This window comes from Hyla sarda, chromosome 2 (assembly GCF_029499605.1).
Source record: "Hyla sarda isolate aHylSar1 chromosome 2, aHylSar1.hap1, whole genome shotgun sequence".
Taxonomy (NCBI): Eukaryota; Metazoa; Chordata; class Amphibia; order Anura; family Hylidae; genus Hyla; species Hyla sarda.
The window spans coordinates 495,424,972-495,442,501 of NC_079190.1; the positions used below are offsets into that span (position 1 = coordinate 495,424,972).

Here is a 17,530-nt window from a genome sequence, read left to right on the forward strand (position 1 = left end):
TCAATCTCCAGGCTGTCAGATTGAGTCTCCTCAGATCTAGGCAGGAGCCTGTGTTGTGAGACACAAGGTTCTGCAAGTGGGGAAGCCTCCAATAACACCCTTGACTCATCCTCATGAGCTGGGTGAACCAGGACCTCTTTGGCCAGAATGGTATGATGGCAATTACTGAGGTCTGGTCTTGCCTGACTTTCATCAATACCCTCGGTATCATGGAAAGTGGAGGGAAAATGTAGGCCAGCCTGAATCTCCATGGAATGGACAGAGCGTCTACTGCCACAGGATTGTCCTCTTTGTAAAGAGAGCAAAACCTGTTCACCTTGGCATTCAGACGAGTTGCCATGAGATCTATCTCTGGCATACCCCACCTCCGGGTTATCTTGTGGAAGATATCCTCGTTCAGGGACCATTCCCCTTGGACTGGAAGACTGCGGCTCAGACGGTCTGCAACTATATTGAGATCCCCCTTGATGTGGACTGCTGAGAGGTGGGATAGATTGGTCTCTGCCCAAGAGAGAATTAGTCCGGTCTCCTCAAGGAGAACTTTGGACCTTGTGCCTCCCTGTTTGTTTAGGTAAGACCCTACAGTTGTGTTGTCTGAACGGACTTTTATCGCTTGCCCTAAAACTAGGGGAGCGAAGTGATAGAGAGCTAGACGGACTGCTCTCAACTCTCTCATGTTGGAAGAGAGGAGTCTCTCTTGAAAAGTCCAGGTACCTTGTACCGGAGTTTTGTCCAGATGGGCTCCCCAGCCTACAAGGGAGGCGTCCGTGGTCAGAATGATCCAATGAGGTTGAATCAAGGACTTCCCATCTGACAGAGTTGTCCACCATCTGAGGGATGCACGGACTTCGACAGACAGGGAACATTTTTTGTCCAACCCTTTGGGGTTGCGATTCCAGACACTCAAGAGCTGATCTTGAAGTGGACGGAGATGCCATAGGGCCCAAGATACTGCCTTTGCAGACGCTGACATGTGGCCTAGCATTTTCATCAGAGTTCTGATGGAGACCCTTTGGGGAACCATTAAGAACTCGGCGGCTCTTACGACTTTCTCCTTCCTCTCTGGGGTCAGAGATAAGGTCATGTGAGAGGAGTCGATTATGAACCCCAGAAACCTTCTGGATGTAGAGGGGACGATCTCTGATTTGTCCCAATTTATGATCCAGCCTAAATGCTGGAGAAAATCCAGAGCCAGTTGAAGATGAGACTGTACTACGTCTAGAGATGCGGCTTTTAGAAGCCAGTCGTCTAGGTAAGGGATGATTTCCAGGCCTTTTAATCTTAAGGCGGCCACAACCGGAGCCACAACCTTTGTAAAGGTGTGGGGAGCGGAAGAGATCCCGAAGGGCAGCACGGCAAACTGATAATGCTTTACCATACCCTTTATGGTGACAGCAATCCTCAAAACCAAAAATATAGGGGAGTATACTCCCAGGCCTCTCTGGTTTGGAGGAACCTCCTCTAGGGCCCGTTTCTCTAGGTACAATAGTACCGACACCTCCAGAATGGATTGTTCTGGTTGTCTTTTTGTTAACAAAAATTTCCTTGGTGGGGGGGAGACAAATTCTATTTTGTAGCCCGACCGGACTACTTCTAGAACCCAAGGGTCTTGGATTTCCTTCATCCAATTGGAGAGAAATAAACTCAAACGGCCTCCTACTGGAGAAAAAACTGGAGACAGAGCTTCTGTCAGGACCTCTGGAGGGGAAGGGAGAGGGGAGACGTTGGTGGGATCTGGGTGAGAGTCATAGCTCAGACTTGCGGTCTTTGCCCCGACCGCGTCCGCCACCACGCTTAGATCTTTGACTTTGGCGCCTCTGGGTCCCAGAGGAGCCCTGAGATCTGCCCCCTCGGCCTCTACCGCGGCCACGAAAGGTCTGCACAGGAAGGGACTTGCCTTTTTTATCGGCAAAACCCTCCATAATTCGGTCCAGCTCGGACCCGAAGAGCCTATTGGGTTCAAGAGGCATGGCACAAAGGTTTATCTTGGAGGTGGTATCTGCCACCCAAGGGCGTAACCAGAAGGGGCGTCTGCTTGCAGAGGATAGTCCCATCTTTGAATAGGCTCCACCCCCGGAAATGAGATACAGGAAGGGAAACTAGTTCCCAGGTCACAAGCACTCTTATACAAAAATCTAATAACAACAGCCAATATAAGCCTACCACAGGCTTAGATATAATAAAGAAAGGGTCCTGTAGATATTCGGAGTGAAAACTCCGAATATCAGAGACTACCAGAGAAGATGCCGGGCCGGAAGTGGAAAGTGACGCAGTTCCGGTCCCGGCGTCCGGCCGCGCACGCGACACCGCTAGCGCCAAAAAAAAAAAGGGGGGAGCTGGTACAGCGATCTCAGAGCGGAGCTCCGACCTGAATCACTGACCAGGTACGGAGGTCCCAAACAGCGCATATCCTCACGGGGAATGCACTGACACAGAGCATCGCACCGGAGAAGCGCAGCGAACGCTGTGAGGAGATAAGCACAGGTCAGACCTGTAAAGGAAAGGGCTAAAAAGCCCAAACATAAGCAGCCACGCTGCAGAACATATGTATCAAAAAATATATAAATCCAGGCAGGCTTAATGAGCCTGCCCCGTCCTGCTGTCCAGCACAGGACAGAAAAAAAGCACTATGGCCTGGGGAGGAGGCCTTATATGGGGGGTTCAATTATGTTAATTGCTTGGGCGGAATTAAAAATTCCACCGTCCTGCCAGCTTCACAGGGGCAGAAACACCCCACTTGTGCTGCTGGTTAGGACGACAGGGAAAAATAATATACAGTGATGTCACACCAAAAAAGGTCAAAAGATGGTCAAAAAATGATTAAAAAATGAGCCCGGTGGTGTACTATCCCCAAAACAAGATAAACCTGATACACTAGCAGCGTATAAAACAGATCACAGAATCTCTGAGGAGGGGCATATAGATATACAGATGAGATGTAGATGTCTAGCAGATTATTCCAGGCAGAAGCAAACTATCTAACATTATATGGTTAAATGCTAGGAAAAAGGGGAAAGTGCCCACTTACTGCTAGGATGCCCACTCCTCTGTCCCTGCCTTTTGAGGGACCCACCTCCTTAACAGGGTGGCCTCAACCACGGTGCCGGGCCCTACTCTAATTAAGTGAGGGAGAAAAACAAAAAATAGAGAGACAGTAGACAGCAGGATAGATAGGACGTACACTCCGGGGCTCAAAAATGTGACCGAAAACAAAAAATGTGCTCAAAATAGTGTCAATGAAACAACAATACAGTGGTCCCTCAACATACGATGGTAATTCGTTCCAAACGACCCATCGTTTGTCGAATCCATCGTATGTTGAGGGATCCGTGCAATGTAAAGTATAGGAAGCTTTACTCACCTGTCCCCGTCGCTCCGGACCAGGTCCTCACCGCTCCCGTTGCTGTCCCAGGGGCTCCCGATGCTGTCCCGCTGCTCCGGTGTCTTCTTCGCGATCCTCCGGTGTCTTGCGCATCTTCTGCAGGGTCCGGGCCTCGCTTTCTGGTGACGTTATTACGCTGCTGCGCCGGCGCGGCGTGCGTAGTAACGTAATAACGACGCCGGAAAGCGAGGCCCGGACCCTGGAGAAGATGCAGAAGACACTGGAGGATCGCGAAGTGGACCCGGAGCAGCGGGAATAGGTAAGCGAACCTGTCCGGGATGCTTAAACTGCTATCCGACAGCAGCTTAAGCATTTTGCACTGTCGGATAGCAGTTAATGTGATGGCCCTGACATATAAAAGCATCGTATGTCGATTTTATCATATGTTGGGGCCATCGTAGGTCGGGGGGTTACTGTATATATACAGCTAGCCAAGACAAAAGGATGTCTTGTCTGAGCTGTGGTGCTAACGGCTGTTGGCCAGTAACTCTATCTTTTCATTTGAGTCATTGTCATTATTTTTTGCTTGGGGATTCTGTAGATGGCGAATTTTTTTGTCCAGCCGCATTAATGTGGATAGTTGGGCTGAAGAGGCGAGAGAGGTCTTCTCTGATAAAGATATTAACCTTAGGAGTAAGGAGATACCTACCCTAAATTCAGCGTTTAAAGACCTAGCAAACCACTATAGGGATAACATAAAATCCTGGTGGGAAGTACGCTCCTTGGAAAGCTATATCTCTAATAGTGTTGAGCGGCATAGGCCATATTCGAATTCGCGATATTTCGCTAATATATGGACGAATATTCGTCATATATTCGCTAAATTCGCATATTCGTAATATTCGCGTTTTTTTCCGTGTATACGGAAATTCGCATATGCGAAAATTAGTATATTCAAAAATTAGCATAAGCGAAAATTCGCATATGCGAAAATTTGCCAGTACGCCAGTCTCAGGGTGGGTTCACACTACGTTTTGTCCCATACGGGAGCGCATACGGCAGGAGGGAGCTAAAAGCTCGCGCTCCCGTATGTAACCGTATGCGCTCCCGTATGCCATTCACTTCAATGAGCCGACCGGAGTGAAACGTTCGGTCCGGTCGGCTCATTTTTGCGCCGTATGCGCTTTTACAACCGGACCTAAAACCGTGATTGACCACGGTTTTAGGTCCGGTTGTAAAAGCGCATACGGCGCAAAAATGAGCCGACCGGACCGAACGTTTCACTCCGGTCGGCTCATTGAAGTGAATGACATACGGGAGCGCATACGGTCACATACGGGAGCGCGAGGTTTTAGCTCCCTCCTGCCGTATGCGCTCCCGTATGGGACAAAACGTAGTGTGAACCCAGCCTTACACTGTAGTATTAGAGCCTTCTTTACACCACACAAGCTGGAAGCAGAGAGGGATGATCACTGTGATGTGTACTGTGGAAAAAAGAAAAAATAAAATAAAAAGAATATTCGTAATTGCGAATATATAGCGCGAATTCGCGAATATGCGATATTCGCGAATAAAATTTGCATTGCGAATATTCGCGAGCAACACTAATGACCAGTAGTGTTGCTCGCAAATTTTATTTGCGAATATCACATATTCGCGAATATTTGCGAATATAGCACTATATATTCGTAATTACGAATATGTTTTATTTATTTATTTTTTTTTCACAGTACACATCACAGTGATCACCCCTCTCTGCTTCCAGCTTGTGTGGTGTAAAGAAGGCTCTAATACTACTGTGTGAGACTGATGTGTGAATTTTCGCATATATGCTAATTTTCGCTTATGCTAATTTTCATTTATGCTAATTTTCGCATATGCGAAATTAAAACGAGAATATTACGAATATGCGAATTCTGCGAATATATGACAAATATTCATCCATATATTTGCGAATATTCGCGAATTCGAATATGGCCTATGCCGCTCAACACTAAATTGACCAGGTGTAACCTGAGTCATGCGCATAGAAGGGCCAGGTAATTACTTCAGGAGGTGTATATTACAAACCTTGTACTGAACTTTGCTGGCATCGGTGAGCAGACCTATAGATCACATCAGCAGTCTCACATAGACTGCTATGGATGCGTTCAGGAGAGAAGTAACATATCGAATGGAGAATAACATAGTCCACGTAGAGGTTCTATTAAGACTGCGACTATCTATCATTTCCATTTCATATCCTTTCAAAAATGACAGGTATAGGCTATTAGGACTTAAAACTTTTATACATGCTTTGACCTATCTATATCTATAGAACAAAAACTACCAAAGTATTTCTTCACTTTTAGATTTATTAGCTAAAAGCACTTGACATTTGATATAGTATTGAGTAGGGATTGGCGGATATTATCGGCCGATAATCACGATTTTGGGCATTATCGGTATCGGCAATTACCTTGCCGATAAGCCGATAATGCACCGCCCCCACCGCACCTTGACCACCCCCCACGACCCGCTGCACCGCGACCGCCCCCCCCCCCCCCGACCCACCGCACCGCATCGCACCCCCCACCGTATTGCTGGGCGGTATACCAGTATGAACCGGATACTGTTTTTTTTTTCTCCCACGGATTTTGGATGGATTTTTGCCCATACCGCTATACCGGTCGGGCCCCTTAGAGTCAATAAAAAAAATGACACTTACCCGTAATGGGGGTGGTCCGGGCCATCCATCCTTCCTGTAGTGTCCGGCGGCATTCCGGGTGGAGGGTGAACCGATCTGGGCTGTCCTTCTTCTCCGGGGGTCCTCTTCTCTACAAATACAGTGACCCCCCGACCTACGATGGCCCCGACATACAATCATTTCAACATGCGATGGCCTCTCAGAGTTGTTGAAGGCAGCATCAACATTTACAATGCTTTTGTATGTCGGGGCCATCGCATAAACGGCTATCCGGCAGCGCTGACTGCTTCCGCTGCCGCCGGATAGCCGTTTACGGTGCCCCGTGTGGTCCGCTGACGATCACTTACCTGTCCTCGGGGCTCCGGCGCGTCCTCTTCGGGATCCCCTGCATCGTCGGCGCTCTCCATCGTTGTCATCACGTCGCGGTGCACGCCGTCCCGTCATCCAATAGGAGCGTCGTGTGTAACAACGTGATGGCGGCGGCGGGGACGCGGCGACAGCGATGGACGGCGACATCCCGGGCAGCGGTCTACAACCTGCGGACCTCCAGATGTTGCAAAACTACAACACCCAGCATGCCCGGACAGCCAACGGCTGGGTGTTGTAGTTTTGCAACATCTGGAGGTCCGCACGTTGTAGACCACTGTCCTATACTTTACATTGCACGGATCCCTCAACATACGATGGTTTCAACAAACGATGGTCCGTTTAGAATGGATTACCATCGTATGTTGAGGGACCCTTGTACCACATGTGGAATACAGGAAATATCTGAATATATATGACCTATTCCCGCTATGGACTAAGCAACCGAAGCAACTATATCCATTACCGAAGCACTTTATAATATATTTATCCAATAGCACAGTATATATTAACCCCTTAAGGACCAAGGACGTACCGGTACTCAGAGCTGAGCCGCGCGGCTAAAAGTGAAAGTGAAAGTTCCCGGCTAGCTCAGTCGGGCTGTTCGGGATAGCCGCGGCTAATCGCGGCATCCCGAACAGCTGACAGGACAGCGGGAGGGCCCCTACCTGCCTCCTCGCTGTCCGATCGCCGAATGACTGCTCAGTGCCTGAGATCCAGGCATGAGCAGTCATGCGGCAGAATCGTTGATCACTGGTTTCTTATCAGAAACCAGTGATCAACATAGAAGATCAGTGTGAAGTGTTATAGGTCCCTATGGGATAACAATGATCAGTATAAGAGATCAGTGTGTGTAGTGTTATAGGTCCCTATGGGATAACAATGATCAGTATAAGAGATCAGTGTGTGCAGTGTTATAGGTCCCTATGGGATAACAATGATCAGTATAAGAGATCAGTGTGTGCAGTGTTATAGGTCCCTATGGGATAACAATGATCAGTATAAGAGATCAGTGTGTGCAGTGTTATAGGTCCCTATGGGACCTATAACACTGCAAAAAAAAAGTGGAAAAAAAAAAAGTGAATAAAGATCATTTAACTCCTCCCCTATTAAAAGTTTGAATCACCCCCCTTTTCCAATAATAAAAAAAACACAGTGTAAATAAAAATAAAAATAAACATATGTGGTATCACCGCGTGCGGAAATGTCCGAATTATAAAAATATATCATTAATTAAACCGCTCGGTCAATGGCGTGCGCGCAAAAAAATTCCAAAGTCCAAAATACTGCATTTTTGGTCACTTTTTATATCATTTAAAAATCAATAAGTCATATCAATGCAAAAATGGTACCGTTAAAAACTTTAGATCACGGCGCAAAAAATGAGCCCTCATACCGCCCCATACACGGAAAAATAAAAAAGTTATAGGGGTCAGAAGATGACAATTTTAAACGTATTAATTTTCCTGCATGTAGTTATGATTTTTTCCAGAAGTCCGACAAAATCAAACCTATATAAGTAGAAAAAACTATAATGATCCAAAGGATGTAGGTCTCCCAAATCGTATAAATATATCAAAAATGAAAAAAATAGGGAACCTTTAAAATGTTAATATTTATTGTATCCATTAAAATATAAAAAAACTTTTGGAAAAAATCACACCACGTGAAAAAACTAAGAATGTATTGCCACCGCCATATGTTGGTATCTTTCTTGGTGCTCACCTCTCCACATTAATTCATACAGATGAGAGCCCCAACATTGTATTCTTATATTCTTATATTCTTATATTAACGCCACAGTCTTTTGATCACTGTTCACACTTCTAGTAACGACACAGTCTTTTGATCACTATTCACACTTGGTTTTTAGAGCCAAGAGAAAATAATCATGCAAATTTCGCAATTGGAATCCATAAAACTGTTAGTAATTTACTGCATCCAGTGCCATATACTTTAGATCTTTACTTTACCATATAAGTAGGGGATCATTTTAACCGTATGGACCTACAGAATAAAGATAAGGTGTCATTTTTACCGAAAAATGTACTACGTAGAAACGGAAGCCCCCAAAAGTTACAAAACAGCGTTTTTTTTTCAATTTTGTCGCACAATGTTTTTTTTTCCCTCTTCACCGTAGATTTTTGGGCAAAATGACTGACGTCATTACAAAGTAGAATTGGTGGCGCAAAAAATATGTCTTGTGTCCCTCCAGCTCCAGACATGACACCATACACAGGACTCTCCATCTTTATCTCACATAGATGTAATTCTCCATATTATATCACATACAACATATTATAAGGATTTCACAGACCAAACCTCCATATTTCCTGCACATATAAAGAAGGTTTATGACACAAAGAGGAACGAGACCTCAACATGACAGAAAATGACAATACATGAGGACGACTCTAGGTGAGTATTCCATGGATTACAGCAGGCAGTGCCGTCCTGAACCTCACTGAGATATGAAGGGGGGGGGTCTACTATTCACAATATATGACACTGACCTGAAAACACAACTTTTATTTCTTCAAAATAAAAAAAAAAGCTTTTTTGTTGCCCACATTTGGTCAGTAACGATATGATAGTAATAGAGTAATATGTATGGTGATATCACTGACATTTGCCACTCCCCTTTGTGGCTCCGCCTTAACATAGCCACACCCATGCTTGAATAGGCTGCTTAGTCTAAAATGTCAGGGCCTGTTTTCGCTCCCAGTTCGGTCCTGAATATAACACTTTTATTTTTCTATATACAGGACTGTATGATGGTCATTTTCTGTACCATGATCTGTATTTTTTTTATCAGGACCATAATTGTATTAATGGAACTTATTTGCTTTTTATGAATTTTTTCTGACACATGATGTGACCAAAAATCACAAATTCTGCGTTTTCGCTGTATCCCCTGCGGGATTATAAACATTGGGGGAGATTTATCAATACTTGTGCAGAGGAGGAGTGGCGCAGTTGCTCATAGCAACCAATCAGATTTTTTTTCCCACAGGCCTCTTTAAAAATGAAAGAAGCATTCTGATTGGTTGCTATAGGCAACTGCACCACTCTTCCTCTGCACAAATTTAGAAAAATCTCCCTCATTATGTTTAACCCCTTAAGGACCAAGCCCATTTTGGCCTTAAAGGGGTAGTTCAGTGGTGAAAAACATATCCACTATCCTAAGGATAGGGGATAAGTTTGAGATCGCGGGGGGTCCGACCGCTGGGGCCCACTGCGATCTCTCTGTATGGGGGCCAGGCTCTCCGGCCAGATAGCGGGTGCCGACCCCCGCACGAAGCGGCGGCCGACATGCCCCCTCAATACATCTCAATGGCAGAGCCGGAGATTGCCGAAGGCAGCGCTTCGGCTCTGCCATAGAGTTGCATTGAGGGGGCGTGTCGGCCACCGCTTCGTGCGGAGGTCGACACGCCCCCTTCCCGCGGGCTGTCGGGGCTCCGTACAGGAGATCGCAGGGGGCCCCAGCGGTCGGACCCCCCGCGATCTGCAACTTATCCCCTATCCTTAGGATAGGGGATACGTTGTTCACCACTGGGTCACCACTGGACTACTCCTTTAAGGACCAGAGCATTTTTTGCACATCTGACCACTGTCACTTTAAACATTAATAACTCTGGGATGCTTTTAGTTATCATTCTGATTCCGAGATTGTTTTTTCGTGACATATTCTACTTTTGATGAAAAATTTGAAAATTTTGCATTTTTCTAACTTTGAAGCTTTCTGCTTGTAAGGAAAATGGATATTCCAAATACATTTTTTTTAATTCACATATACAATATGTCTTCTTTATGTTTGCATCTTCAAAGTTCAGCAGCAATTTTCCAATTTTTCACAACATTTTCGAACTCGATATTTTTCAGGGACCAGTTCAGTTTTGAAGTGGATTTGAAGGGTCTTCATATTAGAAATACCCCATAAATGACCCCATTATAAAAACTAAACCCCCCAAAGTATTCAAAATGACATTCAATCAGTGTTTTAACCCTTTAGGTGTTTCACATGAATAGCAGCAAAGTGAAGGAGAAAATTCAAAATCTAAATTTTTTACACTCACATGTTCTTGTAGACCCAATTTTTGAATTTTTGCAAGTGGTAAAAGGAGAAAATGTTATTTGTAGCCCAATTTCTCTCGAGTAAGGAAATACCTCATATGTCTATGTAAAGTGTTCGGCGGGCGCAGTAGAGGGCTCAGAAGGGAAGGAGCGACAAGGGGATTTTGGAGAGAAAATTTTTTCTGAAATGGTTTTTGGGGGGCATGTCACCTTTAGGAAGCCCCTAGGGTGTCAAAACAACAAAAAACCACATGGCATACCATTTTGGAAACTAGACCCCTTGGGGAATGTAACATGGAATAAAATGAGCCTTAATACCCCACAGGTGATTCACGACTTTTGCAAATGTAAAAAAATAAAATAAAATTTGACCTAAAATGCTTGTTTTCCCCAAAAAATTTAAATTTTTTAAAAGGGTAATAGCAGAAAATACCTCCCAAAATTTGAAGCCCAATTTCTCTCGATTGGTGAAAAGTTCTCTGCTGTCGCACTACAGGTCTCAGAAGAGGAGTAGTCACATTTGGCTTTTTGGAAGCAAATTTTGCTCTGGGGGCATGCCGCATTTAGGAAGCCCCTATGGTGCCAGGACAGCAGAAAAAAAACCACATGGCATACTATTTTGGAAACTAGACCCCTCAGATGTTTCACGACTTTTGCATATGTAAAAAAAAAATATTTTTTTTACCTAAAATGCTTGTTTTCCCAAAAATTTTACATTTTAAAAAGGGTAAAAGCAGAAAATACCCCCCAAAATTTGAAGCCCAATTTCTCCCAAGTACGGCGATACCCCATATGTGACCCTAAACTGTTGCCTTGAAATACGACAGGGCTCCAAAAAGAGAGCGCCATGCCCATTTGAGGCCTAAATTAGTGACTTGCATAGGGGTGGATATAGGGGTATTCTACGCCAGTGATTCCCAAACAGGGTGCCTCCAGCTGTTGTAAAACTCCCAGCATGCCTGGACAGTCAGTGGCTGTCTGGTAATACTGGGAGTAGTTGTTTTGCAACAGCTGGAGGCTCCGTTTTGAAAACAGTGGTGTACCAGACGTTTTTCATTTTTATTGGGGAGGGGAGGGGGGCATGTGTATATGTAGTGTTTTTTACTTTTTATTTTATTTAGTGTTAGTGTAGTGTTTTTAGGGTACAGTCATACGGGCGGGGGTTCACAGTAGTTTCTCGCTGGCAGTTTGAGCTGCGGCAGAAAATTTGCCGCAGCTCAAACTTGCAGCCGGATACTCACTGTAAACCTCCGCCCATGTGAGTGTACCCTGTACGTTCACATTGGGGAGGGGGGGACATCCAGCTGTTGCAAAACTACAACTCCTAGAATGCGCTGACAGACTGTACATGATGAGAGTTTTAGTTTTGCAACAGCTGTAGGCACACTGATTATGCATCACTGAGTTTGTGACCTAACTCAGTGTTTCACAACCAGGGTGCCTCCAGCTGTTGCAAAACTACAACTCCCAGCATGTACGGTGCATGCTTGGAATTGTAGTTTGCAACAGCTGGAGGCACACCGGTTGTGAAACACTGAGTTAGGTAAAAAAAAAAATGAGTTTCACAACCAGTGTGCCTTCAGCTGTTGCAAAACTACAACTTTCAGCAGTCACCGACAGCCAACGGGCATGCTGGGAGTTGTAGTTATGCAACCAGCAGATGCACCACTACAACTCCCAGCATGCACTTTAGCTGTTTGTGTAAGCTGGGAGTTGTAGTTATACAACAGCTGAAGGTACACTTTTCCATAGAAAAAATGTGCCTCCAGCTGTTGCAAAACTATAAGTCCCAGCATACCCATAAGGGAATGCTGGGAGTTGTGGTGGTCTGCCTCCTGCTGTGGCATAACTACAGCTCCCAGCATGCCCTTTTTGCATGCTGGGAGCTGTTGCTAAGGAACAGCAGGAGGCTGTCACTCAGCTCCAACTGCTGCTCCCCAGGTCAGTCCTTCGCCGCCGCCGCTCCTGGGGCCCCGATCCCAACATTGACGCCGGGGATCGGGGTCCCCAGCTCCCGGGGTCTTCTTCCAGCTCACGTCCTCCGTAAGAGGGGCGGAGCGGGTTGCGGGAGTGGCACCCGCAGCAGGTGCCCTGATTGGTCGGCCGGTAAACCGGACGACGAATCAGGGCGATTGTGAGGTGGCACCAGTGCCACCTCACCCCTGCTGACTATGGCTGTTCGGGGCCGTCAGAGATTGCCCCGAATAGCCTGTAATTCCGGGTCACTGGAGAAATCCGCCGCAGATCGCTGGGCTGAATTGTCCAGCGTTCTGCGGCCATCGCCGACATGGGGGGGACATAATGACCCCCCTGGACGATATGCCGGAATGAAGCAGGCATCCGGCTCCGGTCCCCAACTGGCTAGTGGTGGGGACCGGATTTCCCACGGGTGTATGGATACGCCCTGTGTCCTTAAGGACTTGGAATGCAGAGCGCTTCCATACGCCCTGTGTCCTGAAGAGGTTAAAAAGTTGAAACCCTTCTGCAAGGGGCAATACCAAATATGTTGGGAGTTTTGGTGGGGTTTTACATTTTTATAATAGGAAAGGTGGGCGATGTTCTATTTTCTTGGGGGGGGGGGGCACTTTTATATTTTTTATACATTGTTTTAAATATCTTTTTTACACTTTTTAAGTCTCTATAGCAAATTATAATGAGCAATCATTAGATTGCAATGTACTGTTCAGTGTTATGCCATAAAAGCACTGGTCAGTATTATTGGCGATCTTCTTGTACAGTCTTCTTGGCAGACAACAAAGGTAGATTGAAGATCCTGTCTGCCGGAGGATGGTAAGAGACATCCGGCCTCCATTTGCACTCATCAGACCCCCACGACTGCACTGAGGGGAACCCAAGACTCCCCCCTAAACTCACCAGCACCTCCATTTTACCTATAGATACTTTGATTTACATTGATTACACCATTACACAAGGGTTAACCCTTTAAGGACTCAGGGCATACTTGAACACAATAATAAAAAACATGAAGAAGAAAGAATATGACTGCACTCACCATAATATTCGAAGACAGTTCATGCTTTATTGTAGCAAAATTTTAACGAACAAAATTGAAAGCCATATTCACTAGGGGTGCAGGGAGGGAGAGCGGCTACCAGCCGGTAGCAGGAGCGTATCAGAAAAACGACATTGCGGTTTCGCGTCAGAGAAGCATCATCCGATACCTGATCCATTGGATTCATTAGTCAGGTATATATAGAGAAAGGGGGAAGGGGAGGAGTGACCCATTCACCATTTTAAAGATACATGACTAAAAGGGAAAAATAAAACCAATAGAAAAATAACGTATATCTTGCTGTATTTATAAGAATGAGCTGAAATCATTTCTCTCATTTAGGCCAAGTGGCCCTAAAGCTTTTAATCGTGATCCATTTTACCTCGCCTTGGAGTAATTTTTGATGTCTGTCTACACTATGCGGTTGTTGTGGAGGGAAGAAAAAAAGAAAACCGCAGTGTGTGGACTCAAACGAAAAAAAGGAGAAATGTCTTTTGGCGCCAATAAGTACATCTACAAATGTTCTGAATCTTACAGATATCGATCTACCAGAGGCTTGCATTCGAGTTCTTGAACGGGGACTACATTTTGGTTTAAACGCACCTTTTGCTGAGGATCCTTTCGATATTGATCTTTTTAAAGCCACACGAAAGATCGGACTCAAAAGATTCTATAAAGCAGTACCCAGCAAGAAATGAAAAATTTATGATAAAAAATAATGACACCAAGGTGTATAAAAAAAATAGGTGAAAATCCTTGTAAACTCAGTGCTTTGGGCTTTCCCTTAGTGAAAGAATTTGACGAGACTGATTTAAATTGTTTTACTATGTTGACCGATTTATTATTTGACAAAATTCCCGGTGAAACATTTTCTACTACTAACGAACAAGTTATACCATTTACTGGTGGCAACAAATCAAAATTCTGCCCCCCTATTCCTCCTGGTAGTACCATCGACTTAGTCGAGCAGTTAAGAAAGATGTGATGGCACTTTGCTATACAAAAAATAAATGCAATCTTCCTTTAGAAGAAATGGAAGCCCTAGACTGGCTAGCATCCAGAGAAGATATCATTGTCACTAGGGCTGACAAGGGCGGCGCCGTAGTGATTTGGTCGAAGATCGACCATGATGGCGAAGCCCTTAGACAGCTCAGTGACAATCACACCTATGAAAAATTATCTATTAATCCCACCCAAAAAAATTATAGATAAACCTAGATCTTTCCTTAGGCTCTCAGTCGAAAAACAGCTACTTACTGAAAAAATGGCAGCTAAATTGCTACATGAGAATCCAAAACCAGCTAAATGGTATCTCCGGCCCAAGGTCCATAAGTCGTCGACCCAACCCCCCGGACGACACATTGTTGCAAGGATTGGGTCTGCGACCGAAGCCCTTTCTAGTTACCTTGAATGGCTTATTTCCCCCTACTTCCAGGCATTCCCTCATATGTTAAGGATACTAGCGATTTATTAGGAACCTTGGAAAATTTTCATTGAAAGGAGTCTTATACTTTAGTATCCCTGGATGTAGAAGCTCCTTACACCCTTATCCCTTGGGATGCGGGTGTAAGAGCAATGACATACTTTCTATCCTACTCAGGAAAGTCAAAAGAATTCATTGTTTTTGTAACTAAAGTTAATGTTTATTTTAAGTAATAATACATTTATGTATGATAACTGCTGGTACAAACAACTGCATGGTACCCCAATGGGGTCTCCCATCTCATGTACCCTGGCAAACATATATCTTGCTATATTTGAGCTTACATACGTCCGCACTCTCAGGAACCCCTTCACATCATTTGTGAAGCGGTTCCTGAGATATGTGGACGATGTCCTTATCGTCTGGGAGGGATTTGAAAAATAATTTATTGATTTTGTACAATATTTAAATAATAACGATATGAATATGCTTTTCACATACGAATATGGTGGTAAAATTCTAAATTTCTTAGATGTAACTTTAAATATTGAAAATTGCAAAAAATTCCCTGCTACACTGTAACAGTTCACATCCGACATACATTAAAAATAACATCCCTTACTCACAATTTATTAGATTAAAAAGAATAAACAAGTACAGAACTCAATATCTCAAACAAGCAGAAGAATTAAAGCAACGACTGAAGAAAAGAAACTATCCAGAGAAACTAATTAAAGAAGCGTTTGAAAAAGCTGAAAAACAGAAAGAAAAGAACTTCTTCTTAATAAAATGAAGAAAAGATCAGAAAACATTTATGAAAATAAAAAAATAATCTTTTTATTTAATAATAGTCCTACGAATAGAATTATAAAAAATGCCATCATGTCAAATTGGTATATGTTAGAGCAGGACCCGTTAATTCAAAATATAGCAAAATACAAACCCATAATAACATTCAGATAAAATAAAATTATCTTGGATCATATAAAATATAACAAAATAAATAAATCCAATAGTGAACAAAATTTGCTTAATAAAAACATACCAAAAGGAAAATTTTATTGTGGACAGTGTAATTATTGTAAAAATAATCTTAAAAAAACAATACATAAAATTAGGCGGATATACAGTAAAAGTAAATCACTTTATAAATTGTAAAACCAACTACGTTGTCTATTGCTTACTCTGCACCTGCGGTTATTTTTATATAGGTAAAACAAAAAGAAATCTCAACATAAGATTCCGTGAGCATTTATTCTCCCTACGTACAAAAGTAGGTGCCTCTCGTTTTATTGTTCATATTGAAATATATCATAATAACAATATCAATGAAATTCAATTTGCAGGTTTACAACATATTCCACAACAACCGCATGGTGTAGACAGACATCAAAAGTTATTCCAATGTGAGGCAAAATGGATCACAAGATTAAAAGCTTTAGGGCCACTTGGCCTAAATGAGAGAAATGATTTCAGCTCATTCTTATAAATACAGCAAGATATATGTTGTTTTTTTATTGGTTTTATTTTTCCCTTTTAGTCATGTATCTTTAAAATGGTGACTGGGTCACTCCTCCCCTTCCCCCTTTCTCTATATATACCTGACTAATTAATCCAGTGAATCAGGAACCGGATGATGCGTCTCTGACGCGAAACCGCACTGTCGTTCTTCTGATACGCTCCTGCTACCGGCTGGTAGCCGCTCTCCCTCCCTGAACCCCGGGTGAATATGCCTTTTGATTTTGTTCATTAAAATTTTGCTACAATAAAGCATGAACTGTCTTCGAATATTATGGTGAGTGCAGTCATATTCTTTCTTCTTCATGTTTTTTATTATTACGGAATTGCGTATTCCTGCTAGTGTCTTGCTCCCAATATTATCACTTCACCGGGTGATTGATTTAAGTGCTTCCCAGAACTCTGCTATATATAAGTGTTGTAGTGCCCATCCCCCACCCTCTGTTTTTGTCTTGGCAGCAATCAGCCGTCAGGACCCATGTCTAATTCCGGACTTCCCCAATCACAGTGATGTGCTGCATCAACCCCTTAGACGCCTCAATTAAAGTTGATTGCGGCATCTAAAATAATATTAATAAAAATTTAAAAAAACAGTCCCAGCAGCTCATCGGAGCTGATCGGGACCATCGTGGGGAAATCGCGATGTTCCGATCAGCTGAGAGGATGGTGGGAGGGCCCTTACCTGCCTACTTGCCTTCTGATCGGTGGCTCAATGCTCCAGGAAGCCTCAGTAATCGAGCACCGACAACACTTATCAACACTATGCTATGGCATAGCATTGTTCTTGTTACGCCTAGCGCTCCGGGTCCCCGCTCCTCCCCGGAGCGCTCACGGCGTCTCTCTCCCCGCAGCGCCCCGGTCGGTCCCGCTGACCGGGAGCGCTGCACTGTCATGGCCGTCGGGGATGCGATTCGCACAGCGGGACGCGCCCGCTCGCGAATCGCATCCCAGGTCACTTACCCGTCCCGGTCCCCTGCTGTCATGTGCTGGCGCGCGCGGCTCCGCTCTCTAGGGCGCGCGCGCGCCAGCTCTCTGAGACTTAAAGGGCCAGTGCACCAATGATTGGTGCCTGGCCCAATTAGCTTAATTGGCTCCCACCTGCTCCCAGACTATATCTGATCACTGCCC

At 44.3% G+C, this 17,530-nt stretch overlaps 2 protein-coding genes across 2 annotated transcripts in view; one reads left to right on the forward strand and one right to left on the reverse strand.

The window, feature by feature from the left end:
* Nucleotides 1-17,530, reverse strand: part of LOC130357179 (zinc finger protein 84-like) — a 378,316-nt gene that overhangs the window by 245,503 nt on the left and 115,283 nt on the right. The window lies entirely within an intron of this gene.
* Nucleotides 8,603-17,530, forward strand: part of LOC130357183 (gastrula zinc finger protein XlCGF17.1-like) — a 108,160-nt gene continuing 99,232 nt past the window's right edge. The window contains exon 1 of the mRNA XM_056559714.1: nucleotides 8,603-8,792. The gene's annotated coding sequence lies outside the window, so the exon portion shown is untranslated. The remainder of the gene's footprint in view (nucleotides 8,793-17,530) is intronic.